The following is a 13,042-nucleotide window of genomic DNA, read 5'->3' on the forward strand; positions in this document are numbered from 1 at the left end:
CAGCCAGACTATGTAGGAGTGATACACGGGGATCGTGTTTGTATGCAGTCTTAGTCATTCCTTTCCAGTCCAGGATGGTCAGTTCTATATAATAACAGGCTTTTCATTCTTGTTACCTGTTGTGTACATGCTATAAAACCTGCCAGAAAAGACAGGACACATATTCACATACATTTAGGCGACAGTTACTGATCCTGTGGGATTTTTCTCTGTGAGAATGATCCATGTCAACATTTTGGTCCTCCAGCTGCGAGTCATTAGCACTCACAAAGAGCGTTCACACAAAAGAGAAGTGGTGAAGTGTATTCCTGCGTTTTCTTTGCACCTCAAAAGCCGAGGTATCATTACGCACTGAGCTGCCTCTGAAGGTGTAGTTGTTCTGTTCTGGTTACTTGTCACCTCAGTGAAGACTAATTACCTGCAAAGCAGCGTTTTCAGGGCAGCCGTGAGGTTTGGCTTCATACAATAGAGCAGCAGGAGTTTCCAAAGTCCCTCCCAGTAGCTGTAATCATTCGGACCAATCCCGCACAGGAGCAGTCGTCACCGCCTCAACACTCTCGGAACTGCAGCCTGTCAGGATCCATTAACGCCACAATGTGAAAACAGCACAGTTTCCTTCTGTTTTAGCCGTTCATTTACATGACAAACATGTTCAGAGTCACTAGAAAATGGTTTCCAGAGTGCAACATTTTGGAAATGTTCCATTTAAACAGAGAAAACAAGTTTTCTGAGACCCCGAGTTCTTCATGTGTGAGCAGACAACAATGAAAAAGGAATCCAGAGTGCAGTTTGCGCTGTTCACTCTTTCAAATGGAACAGAGCTTCTCCTGTAAAGTTTCCACTTTAATACCATTTAACACTCCATCATCGGCATATGTGGAGACTCATTTTCCATCAATCACTTACAGAGTCGACCTAAACCAGGTGTTCTCAACCTTTTTGACCTCACGGCCCAATTTCCCAGTACAAAATGTCCCGGGACCAATTTAAATACACTATTGACAGTTTCATTTGAACTGATCCAAGTCTTGGTTTGATTTGTATTCAATAACTAAATCAAGTCCACTTAGATTAACAAGCTAAAACCTTGTAAAATAGATGATACGATACACTGTGATGATCCCCAAAACATTTCTTTATCTCGTGTATGTAAACCTGCACATACAACACTGAACAGGAGAGCAATTGTAGCGACTTGAACAAATGTAAAGGCTCAAGTCAATATCAACAAAAACAAAATGTCAAATCTGAAAATATTTTTCATTTTAATACTTATAAAAATCTGAATATTTATAAAAATCTGAAGAGGAATTCTGCTGCTAACACCAGCAGCAGTGCAGCGTTTGACATCTGTTCTCCTCCTCCAGGTGATCATCCGAATCGCAGTCGGGAAGCCTGGTTTAATCCAGAGTTTCACTCACTTGTGGCTCGTGTCTGCTGGTAACAAAATCTGTCTGTCAGGCCAATTCTGATATGGGGTTGGATGGAGGGAGAAGGGAAGGTGGTTGAATTGATGAATTTATTTGGATTTTCTAGACATAAAACATACAAATATATATCAATCATTTTGATGGCATGTATAAAAACCATAGGATGACACAAAAGATGTCATAAATAAGATTTTTTTCTATTGTGGTCCTCTTAAAAGAACAAAAAAAATAAAAAATAATAAATATATTAAATAAAATAATACAATATGAAATAGTGACATTATAGTGAACAATTAAAAACATAAAATTGTACAAAAGCACGGTTTAAATTTAGAATAAATAGATAAATACAAGTTCTACCAAAAGAAATCTATTGCACTAAATTGTTTATCACAAATGTGTATATATAGATCCCAACATAAGTTATCACAGACTGAATTATCATAAAAAGGAATAAAACCAAATGAAATGAGAAATATAATTGTGGCCGTTATTTCCTCTTTTAACACACACTGGACTAACACTTATCATTTCACACACACACCTGCAGCATAACACCAGAACGCAGCGGGCAAACAACCATACAACTACATCAGCAACTACACTTCCGAAAACCGACACGTTACATCTCCACTTCGCACAATGCAATTGTCATTTAAAGTGGCAGGCAAATCATAGATTCTGCCTCGCAACCTCTGTCCACAACGCTCAACGTACTAAAGTCAGGGTTGTACTGAGGGACCTATTTCTCCTTTGAGGAGGGGGTGGCATCACTTTCATTTTCTTCTTTTTTTCATTTTAAAGCTTCTCCATCACTTCGGTCAGAAGTTTACGGCTGACTTCTTCTGGAATGTGTTCAACAACTGAATGTCGCGTCACCGCCCCAAGTGGTGGGAAGCGGCATTGCGGTCCCGTGGCTTGCAGGAGTAGAACTGAAAGTTTTATGCGGCCGAGTTGTTGGGCTGCGGTCCAATGTGAAAACATCATTCAATGTTTATATATCTGCGCGCTTGTTGATGGATTTTTTTGGTGAACAACAGAAGAAGTATCCATCGCTTTAAATTTTGTCCTTTTTTTGAGGGCCGCAGTAACTCCAGGGGCACATCACGTATTGTGGATTTGTGGATTCAGACAGAGCCCCACTGGGCGGGAAGCCCTCAGCGGTATGATAAGAAGTTGTTTGAGAGAAAAGGTAGTAATTGCAAAGTAATTATAGATGCCATTTTGGGAGAAAAGCATGCACAAAGACAGAAATACTGGCATCAGGAGCCATTGCTAGGCAACAGCCATGGTAATGCTCTGTGCAGCACCCAATTAAACTACCTCTGTGTTGAAGTGGCTTGTTGATTGTCCGACTAATAATGTGGTGGTGCTGGTGACGGGAGGAAGAGAGCAGATTTACCACCGAGCAAGGGTGGCCCTGAAGAAGAATTGATTATACAGGGATTAAGTTACAATGGGTGAAGAATTTAAAGAGCCATTTTGGAGTCAAGGCACCATCAAAGAGGGAAGCAGAAGGAGTGCAGGAATTTGAAATAAGAAGAAGTAAACACAACATTGCTTTATATTATCTGGACAGAAACAGAGTTTACAATCTATTTTTCTTTCTTTTACCATGTCCGAGAAGTACTCTTGTATGTCTAGGTCTCGCGTTTTGTAACTAACTGACCTCCACCCTAACTGGAAAACTCCATATCTTTTCTAAATATATTTATTTATTCTTTTACATTTAGTGTGATTGATCGTTATTCAGTTTCATTCAGCGGGGGACTTGTCTCCCCTGAATGCACCACAGGAAGTTTTTGCTGCCTGTGGACATCAGACTTTATCAGGCTTCAATCTCAGTGTCACATTGATTTTAGGCTGATCACAGCACATAGAGAAGAGTTCTTTACACTTTTATTTACTTCACACTCGTAACTAGTTTTCTGCACACGCTCCGTAGCGAGACAATCGGAACAATGTTTTCTCCAGAGTGTCATGACTCCCAGTTCCAATTCTCCTGGGACTTGGTACTTTTATTTTGACAGTCGCCATAATAACAATCCAACTTATTCGTCTGTCCACTAGAATGTCCGCGTTCTCCCATTGTTAATGTTTAGAGCGGATTGTTCTCTGCTGCATGTGTGTGTGTGGTTTCATTACTAAAATCAACAACAGCCCCCACTAGTGGCCCAGCATGGCAACTACATCATTTTCAGTAGTTTTGCTGTTTCTGTGTAATCAGTCCATCTTCAAAACATTGCGGTGTAAACGTTTAACTTATTTGAAACCAAAATGCCAAAATGATGCGTTGTCATTGAAACAGGGCCTTAGGGAGAATACAGGTGTGGGGAAACTCGGAGTTGTGGCAAAAATTGTTATGGAGTGTGTGACAAAATCCAGACTCTTTAAGTCAGACTTCAGTCAGGAGCTTATTAAAGGATGATTGTCTCCCAACACCTGCTCACTAATAACAGAGTGAGTGACATCGTACAGTCTAACTAACCAAAGTTGATTAAATCCAAATTACAGTGTCGAAGGTAATAATCTGCCTGTGGGAGTCTTTGATTAAAGAAAGATCAGTATGTTATCGTAAGCCTTTGTGTAATTTTGTATGTTTTATTTGTAAAGTTGACTAAGTATTAGAGCTACTTGAGCAATCGGCTGAAAGAGTACGTTTATATTGGCTGAATATATTACCACAGTGCCGACAGGAGGCTAAACCCAATAGCGATTAACTTGGGCATGTATTAAAATAGCCCCAGGACTGTTACACACTCACTCACCAAACAGAGAGGAACATGTCTCGCTGACTCTCACAGTCACATACAGCAAACATCTTCATCAACACGACGGTTGTATTTACTGCGGTTGCTCTTCCTCGCTGTGTTTCCCCTGAACTCACAGACATGTTAAAGGTTCCCGGTACGATCCGCCATTACCTCTGAGGTGTGTGTATGGAAGCAGCTGCACTTTCAAGAAGGCTGACTGTTAATGGAGAAGAAGAGAAATGTTTATTTTAGGAGGCAGGAGTGATTTTTCAATTAAATAAAGAGCAGAGGTGATTGTGTTGGAAGGTTTCCTCTGTTGTGTGCTGCGATTTGACCAGAGCCTGCGGTTAGATGCTATCTCCAATTCCTGGTCCGAAGTACACTAACTAATTAAATCCAAACTGCACATGATCCTTCTCAGTATGATTTCCGTGTGTTGTCCTGAAATGTGTTGCTGCTTTCACCCTCCAATCACAAGCATTTTCACACTGCAATGGCTCTGTTATTGTCTGTGAAAATCTGTACAGTCTGAATTCATGTGCAGAGACTTTCAGGAAGTTTGTGCACACTGATGTTTTTTCTTGCATTTTATTTGTTCAAAAACTTTCTCAGCAATAAATAACTGGGATTACTTCTTCATTGCTGGAGTACATATCACTCTTTGGGCTGTTGTTGTGATATTGCCACGGGCTGAAGATTCTTAAAGGACATAGAACAGTGGCAGAAATTCCTTCGACGCACACAAACACGCCCTCTGGTTACTTCTTTTTGCCATTTCTTTTGGCGTTCAGACTAGATTTGTGGTGACGGAGAATTGTATCTGAAGTTGTGGATATTCATTGTGATTCACACCAACTGTGGTAGATTTTTAGTGTGTGTCTCTGTGCTTGGGATGTTAATGGTGATTAATTTCTCTTTCAACTAAACAAAACTGTTCATTAAGACGAGTCGACTCACATAAAAAATTAAAAGCAATTTATCATCAAGTATTTTAATCACTGCCTTTTAAATATGATGTGGGTATTCACATCTATTTGAAGCCTTTAATCACAATCTTCTCTAACTATCAGATTTTAAATTCTGCTGTAGTTGGAGGCTCTTTGTTCCCTGCAGGATTCTGGAGGTTAGCATGTAGCATTTAGCATCGCCCCTGCCGTGTATTCAGTCAGACTCAACGTCTCCCAGAGCGTGGCGAGCAAGCTAGCAGCAGCATCTAGCAGCAGCATCTAGCAGCAGCATCTAGCAGCGTGGTTGGTGCAGTTTGAAGTTGCTCCTTTTTTTTCTATTTTATCTATTTTATTTTGGACGTGGGTACATAACAAAAGAAATATAAACTAACACACAAAAACAACACATATAACAGAGCAAAGCAAACAAAGCAAATCATAAAGTAATAGATAACTAAATATATGCTTCATGTAGTTGCTATAGGTTAAAGTTGCTTCATGTGGTTGATTCAAATTAAAGTTGCTTCATGTGGTTGATTCAAATTAAAGTTGCCTCATGTGGTTGGTGCAGGTCAAAGTTGCTTCATGTGGTTGGTGCAGGTCAAAGTTGCTTCATGTGGTTGGTGCAAGTTAAAGTTGCTTCATATGGTTGGTTCAGGTTAAAGTTGCTTGATCTGGTTGCTGCAAGTTAAAGTTGCTTCATGTGGTTGGTGCAGGTTAAAGTTGCTTCATGTGGTTGGTTCAGGTTAAAGTTGCTTCATGTGGTTGGTGCAGGTTAAAGTTGCCTGGTTGGTGCAGGTTAAAGTTGCTTCATGTGGTTGGTTCACGTTAAAGTTGCTTTATGTGGTTGATTCAGGTTAAAGTTGCTTCATGTTGTTGGTTCAGGATAAAGTTGCCTGGTTGGTGCAGGTTAAAGTTGCTTCATGTGGTTGATTCAGGTTAAAGTTGCTTCATGTTGTTGGTTCAGGATAAAGTTGCCTGGTTGGTGCAGGTTAAAGTTGCTTCATGTGGTTGATTCAGGTTAAAGTTGCTTCATGTGATTGGTCCAGGTTAAAGTTGCTTCATGTGGTTGGTTCAGGTTAAAGTTGCTTCATGTGATTGGTCCAGGTTAAAGTTGCTTCATGTGGTTGGTTCAGGTTAAAGTTGCTTCATGTGGTTGGTGCAGGTTAAAGTTGCTTCATGTTCAGGTTAAAGTTGCTTCATGTTGTTGCTGCAGGCTAAAGTGTTGCCTTGGTGATTATGTGGTATGATCATGTGACTTTGTTATATTAAAGCAATACCGAATGTTGGCATTAGTGGTTTGTATTTCTTCATTAATTTATCATAAAGTTTCAGTAACTTCCTCAGAAAGTGTAGAGGACTGCACAAAGTCAGTTTGTCCTGTCGGGTGGAGTGAGGGGTCAGTGAGGACGGTGTGCTGGATCCTCTCTGGCCACCTCCTTGATATGTGGCTCTGTCGCTCTGCTCGCAGGGACCCAGCGGACTGTGAAACAAGCTTTTCCAAAGTTGCCTAAAGCCCACGAAGACAATTTACTATAGTGTGGAAAGATGGAGTCTAAGAAAACCTCTGAAAGAAAAAAGAAAAAAAGAGAGATGTGCGCAGCTACTATATCATATACACTTTGCTTGTTAATGCAGTAAAGTATGACAGACATTCCCACCCCTGGGTTAAAATGTTGGAAACAGCCTGGGAGGGTTCACACATGCTTTTCTCTTCTAGATTTTGTTTTTCCCCACAGGCTACAAGCACGGCAGGTTTAGTAACTTTGTCTCAACACTTTGAATAAAGAACAAATGCTGTCTATCACTGCCACCGGTTTCATGTGAATACACACAATCCACACACACACTGAAAGTCTGCTTCAAAATAACTTTCACACAATCTGAGCACACAACAAACATCAGTCAACTGTATCTCACACTGATGCTCAGTCTGATACACACACACACACACACACACACACACACACACACACACACACAGATAAAAGGCAGAATCCGGGACGCTAACAAAGTGTAAAGCGTCTCACAATAAATCCGTCTCTAAGCCAATATGAAGGCCGACTCCGCACTTTGTGACTTCCACTCCAAACCATCAAAACATCTCATTCACAAACATGGCAGAACACACCAGCATGAAATGGAGCATCGCTATTCCTGGAAGAAATAATCTCCCTAAAACCATTACAGGGAACAACGCAGGAGCGCTAGCTATAGGGAGGATTATGGCCAAACCCTCTCACACACTTTCCATCTCATTTTGTCCACAGCACTTCCTTTATGCGCACTGTGTGTGTTCATGTGTGTGAATAGAATCTCAACACAAAAAGACTGTGACAAAGATGAGAAACATCATTGATACAAATAATTGCACCAACCGCATGAAGCAACTTTAACCTGCACCAACCACCCTGCTAGCTGCTAGCTGCTAGCTGGCCACGCTCAGGCTAGTTGGACATGTTGAACGTTTGAGAAAATAACAGCCCGTCACCACAATGAGCTCAAAGATCTGCTTCACTTCACGTATTGAAGCTTTAAAAGCTCCAGGAGGTTTCTGGGAGACGATGAGTGTGAATACACACTGCAAGGACAATGCTAAATGCTAAATGCTAACGTCTAGAATACTGCAGAGAACAAAGAGCCTCTAACTTCAGCAGAATCTAAACTCTGACAGAGTTTTTGAATATTATGTTTAAAGGATTCATTTTGATGTGAATCTGGATCTGAATACAGACAACATAATTACAATGTTTAAAATACTAAAAAGATATGCTGGATTTTGATTGTTTCTGAGCGTTTTCCTATCTTTGACAAGTAAAAAATGTTCGGCAGAGAACTTGTTCCTGAACGCTCCTGCACTCTCGTGAGTTTATTTTCTCTTTTTTTTTTCCCCCGTGTCTTTTTTGATGGTGTCCAGTTTGATTCTTTATTCTATTATTTGTTTGTGTGCATGTTTTGGAGGTCAGGTCAACATCTGTTAGCTCTTCCTGCAGCACAGTGGAAATCTAAAGGTGAGCAGGTGTTTGCCTTCAGGAATCCTCATCTTCAGGATGACCTTTGTGATGAACCAGCTTTAGCAGGGCAGCACGTTTCCTCTGAGGATGCAGGGGGCCTTAATGCTGTCACACTGCATGACGCAGGCTGTGTGTCCTCATGAGTACACTGTATATCCACTGTGTATTGGCTGCTGATACACAGTGCTGCAAAATGGGCTAAAAGATACTCACAAGGTCCCGACTATAAAGAGTCACGCTGATGTGCTATGACTTCTTATTTCATTTCATTAAAATACTTTGTGAATGTGACAGAGCTGTTTACCCCACTCTCATGTCACACGTGATCCAAGCAGCATTGTTTATGTCAGTTAGCATTCTCTCCAGAGCTCAGTCTTAATATGAACCAACGGGATCAACATAATAGACATGTTACACAGGTAAAATAAGTCTAACTGTTGTCAGGGAGGCATGTTTCAGTTTGGTGGTTACAAATGTAATATTGTATATTTTGACTCTTAATTCCATGCTGGAATTATTACATCAAACATGTACAGATACAAGGCAACAACATACTATATGTTGTTAGCTCACGTACATTTTCAGGCTCACCAATCATTCATATTTTTGATCTGTACTCAAAGAAAACATGTGCGCACGCACACTGTGCAGTCAACATACAACAATTACATTATAAACAGGAAACACTTGCCTTGTTAAACCTCCATATAAATAAAAATCAGCTGCAGGAACTTTCAGCTGACGCTGGATTACAAGTGTACTATTCCCATGATTCTTCAGAGATCTCCTTGGTTTCTTTCAGGGGTTTCCACAGGATCTTCACAATTGAAGGAATGACAGTTTATGATACGAATGACATTTCACCCATTCAGTCATTTGCAATCCGTCTGCACCAACTCCCTGCTCCCGAGTTTATCCAGAAGTCTGTAAAGCATCTTCAATTACTTTTGTTCCTGTCGAGGTTCCCATTTCTTGAAAATCTGACTTGGACTTAAACACTTTAATTTTGATAAGTTTAGATTATAGAGGATTTGAAAACAATAACACTTTTAATTGCCCTTTCATTTTATGTTCCAACATCTGAAAAATCAGTTAATAGATCATCCTGAAGTTCACAAACAGTCCAAGTTAAATGTGAGTCAGCCGGACTGGTAAAATGGTGACATAATAAGCTATAAATTTACACTTTAAAATTTTTATTTGTTGTGGTGCAGAGTATACATGATGAACATGTCTTTATTTTGACAAAAGAACCAACAATTGTCACAATCTCAACATTAAGCCAATTAAGCGAAACATTCTGATGCAAAATGCAGTAAATTGTACAAAGAAACTTTTATACCTGTTGCATTCTGGGTGTTTTTACAACCCCCCCCCCCCCCCCTGACAGCATGGCTTTAAGCCTAGTTTGATAGCAACCAGGTAGCTCGCTTTCATGGCAACATCATTGATCTCTCAGCTCAGATCTCACTGTTGTCCACTTCTCCGAAGAAATGTGCTTAAAAAAGGTTTTCTTTGAAATTTTCATAATTTTTGTAGTGGTCTGTTGGGCCAAGTTGGAGCTTCTTGCAGGACGGTTTTGGTCCATGGGCCTTGTGTTTGACACCCCTGTTGTAGTTGCTCTATACTATTTTCAGGGCATTTGCAGCATTGGTGTACATGAAGAATTCTTGGCATGAATCAGCTGATGCTTGAACAGAATGTCGGTGTGTTGGTTGTAGTTTCTACAGCAGGTATTGATGACATGGCCTTGGATGTGTGCGGCTTTACAGACTGCCCTTGTCTCCTCTCGTCTCAATTCCCCCTCCTCAGCAGGAGTGTGGTAACCCCTCGGTGTCTGATTGAGGGGAGGTATCTCTTTCACTGCTGACGACTGTGACATTTCCCTCAGAATGCCAAAGGCCGTCCCTCCATGCAGCAAAGCCATACATCAGACCGAGGGTTAAAGACTGAAGCAACCAATCGATACAAAGGGACAAATACAGAGGCTCAGATACACAAACATAAGCCAGTGCTGGGCTGCACCATACGCACATCCATCTTTCTCTCAGCTTCATGACTGTTGGTCTCATTCAAACGCTTATCACACACACAAACTGGAAAATTTGTCCTTGTGATCAGTCACCATGGAGGCCTTTTTTTTTTTTTTTTTAGCAAACCTGGAGGGGGATACACAACGCACCCGTTCATCTCCATGTGTCGGTGCCCGTGCATTTCTGTGTTTCCCTGTGGCAGCCGACGGGGGGGGGGGTAAGAGTCACAGCTTGTTTGCTGAGTAACAGGCTGACAAATAACCTGCTCGAGGGCCAAGAGAGTCACAGAGAGAAGATTGGCCCTGTCCCTCTCACACCTCACGGCACTGCACCTTTAATGTCACTTCAGCACTCTCCTAGGTTTTTTTTTGTCCATCGCACCAACGTACACCCAAAACTAATGGCTTGGTTACTGCTCTTTTACTCATTACGTTATACTGGAGAAATGACCATATTCTTCGCCTGTCATTTCAACTTGAACAGTTGTGCTGTATGCTGACATTGATGTGGCTTGGTCGAGGTTTTGAGAATTTGTGCTGAAGTGCTCGATGCTCAGCTGAGAGGTCAGTGCCTGCTACCTTACTGCTAGCCAAACAGCATTAGCATTAAGGTCATACTGGGAGTGGGTTCGTGAAAGCATGCATCCTAAAAACTAAGGATTTTCCCATGTTACTCCCCCAAAACATTCTAGGCTGTTCACACATTGAGTGAACAGTTCATTCAATGTGAACTTTTAGGGTTGTAATTGTTATTTTGATCTCTCCATTGTGATAAAATTTAACTTTGTCCAATATGTGCTTTATGTGTGACATATCTGCTTTAAAGGTTCTGTATACATAACAGCTCAATCGCCACTGGTGTATTTTTCCCTTGAAAAGTGGCTATAAGATATTTTTTCCTTCTTTTAAAGCAGGGTTCCCCAATTCCAGGCCTTGATCGCCGGTATTCTGCATGTTTTAGCTCTCTCCCAGCTTCAGCACACCTCAATCTGATGTTGATGTCATCGTCAAGCTTGTAAAAAAGCCAAGTAACAAGGCCCTTGTTGCATTCAGGTGTGTTGCAACTGTGAGAACCCTAAAACCTAAAGTACACCGGCCCTCGAGTCTCGGAATTGGGGAACCCTGTTTTAAAGTATCCAAGAAACACAATTTTGTAGAAACAGTGCCATGAAAGACGACTTTATTTTGTTAAATCTCTTCATAGAATTTGCTCATTGTAAAAGAATTTCAATATAATTCTTTGTTTACCAATATTTGCCTCGTAATGAACTGATCTACTCTGCCTCTGATTGGCTTGTCAGTCCCCATGCTGCATGATAGTTATAACCAACCAACAATAACCAATCAAATCAGTGAATGCAGTGAGTAATTACCAATGAGTGGCAGAGTAAGGCAGGTCATGGCTTCGTCGTCCTACGGAAAAAAATAGGCTCGTAGATGCTGCTGAGCGGTACATTACGGGGGATTCGAAAGTGGGTGTACGCATTGCTGACTTGAAATAAGTGGGTATTGACCGTTTACCAACGTATACTCTGGACTACATCACTGCCACTTACCCATTGCTCAATAAGTGAAAGTTGATTCCTTGAAGTAGAAAACAAATCCAACAGTGCAGTCCTTGGTTTTGGCATTCTAACTGTACTGCTCCAAATTAACCCTCCTGGAGATTGCATGGCCTCATCATTCAATGGAAATTGAATTCCTAACACATGTTGGGATAGATTTGTGCCAGCTATTAGCGCTGTGTTAAATGGAGGCTTATCCAGTAATAAAGCTCTTTCCCTCCTTTTCACTGGAGAAAATAGAAGTCTTGTGGCACATTCTTCTTCAAAAGTTTGATAAAGTGATCCAGGTCTCTGCACTGCAGAACATGATGGAAAAATCTGCGCGGCAAGTTGACCTTCTGCTTTATGACGCTGCTTTTTAGCTGAGTGTTATTTACCTTTTCCTCTGAAAGCACTCTTGATAAACATAGTTCTTAAAAAAAACTGTATTGTGTGTGTTTTTGGGGTCAGAAAGTGCACATAAGTGTTCATGGCAATCCATTACAGTGAGCAGTCCACAGGCCTTTATATATGAGAAACTAACTAACAGATGGTACAGCACATTAGAGTCCGCAGTCCTCCCACATGGACTGTACAAAAGATAAAGACTTGTGCTTTGGGTAGAGGGAAGTGGATGGATGGATGGATGGATGGATGGATGGATGGATGGATGGATGGATACTTTGATCCCAGTATGAGAACTCTCTGGGTTACAGCAGCAGTATACGACACATTCTAAACATTTTTCCTGTTGGGTTAAAGAACAGAAAAGTACAAACTGTATGTAGTTTACACGCCTTGGTGATGCTAATGCTACCTCCCTTTATAAGGCTGCTAACTTTCACTGCAACATCACTGATCTCTGGGTTCTGATCACGGTGCTGTCTATCGTTCAGTTCTGGATCTTGGTCATCTTATGACCCGGGAGTGTTACTGAAACACAGCGTCCTCTACTGGACAAACTAGAAACAGCAGAAAAAAACTACAGCTCGCTCTATTTTTCTTTACACAGTATATACATGAATAAATTGTGTTTTAACTGTGTTCTCAAGCAAGAAAAAAGAATTATCCTCCGTGGAAATACATCTGGTCAGTCACAAGAAGTGACAATGACCCACCTCTGTGCCGTTCACTCTCACTGGACTGTAGAATGAAAGCACCTCATTCCGATAACACACTGTAATTTCAGTAAAGCTTCTTTCTTATGACCAAACTACTATAATTATCCTGGGTTTTGAAAGTGGACTCTACCATCACCCCTCATGCGTATATGCTGCTTTCTCATTTGTCTAAATGAAATTCAATCAGTGTTGACTGCTGAA

The 13,042-nt window shown here is 41.0% G+C and overlaps 1 protein-coding gene across 1 annotated transcript in view; it reads left to right on the forward strand.

The window, feature by feature from the left end:
• The window catches only part of itfg1 (integrin alpha FG-GAP repeat containing 1), a 213,321-nt gene that overhangs the window by 13,536 nt on the left and 186,743 nt on the right, over positions 1 to 13,042 (forward strand). The window lies entirely within an intron of this gene.

This window comes from Lipophrys pholis, assembly GCF_963383615.2.
Source record: "Lipophrys pholis genome assembly, chromosome: 2".
Taxonomy (NCBI): Eukaryota; Metazoa; Chordata; class Actinopteri; order Blenniiformes; family Blenniidae; genus Lipophrys; species Lipophrys pholis.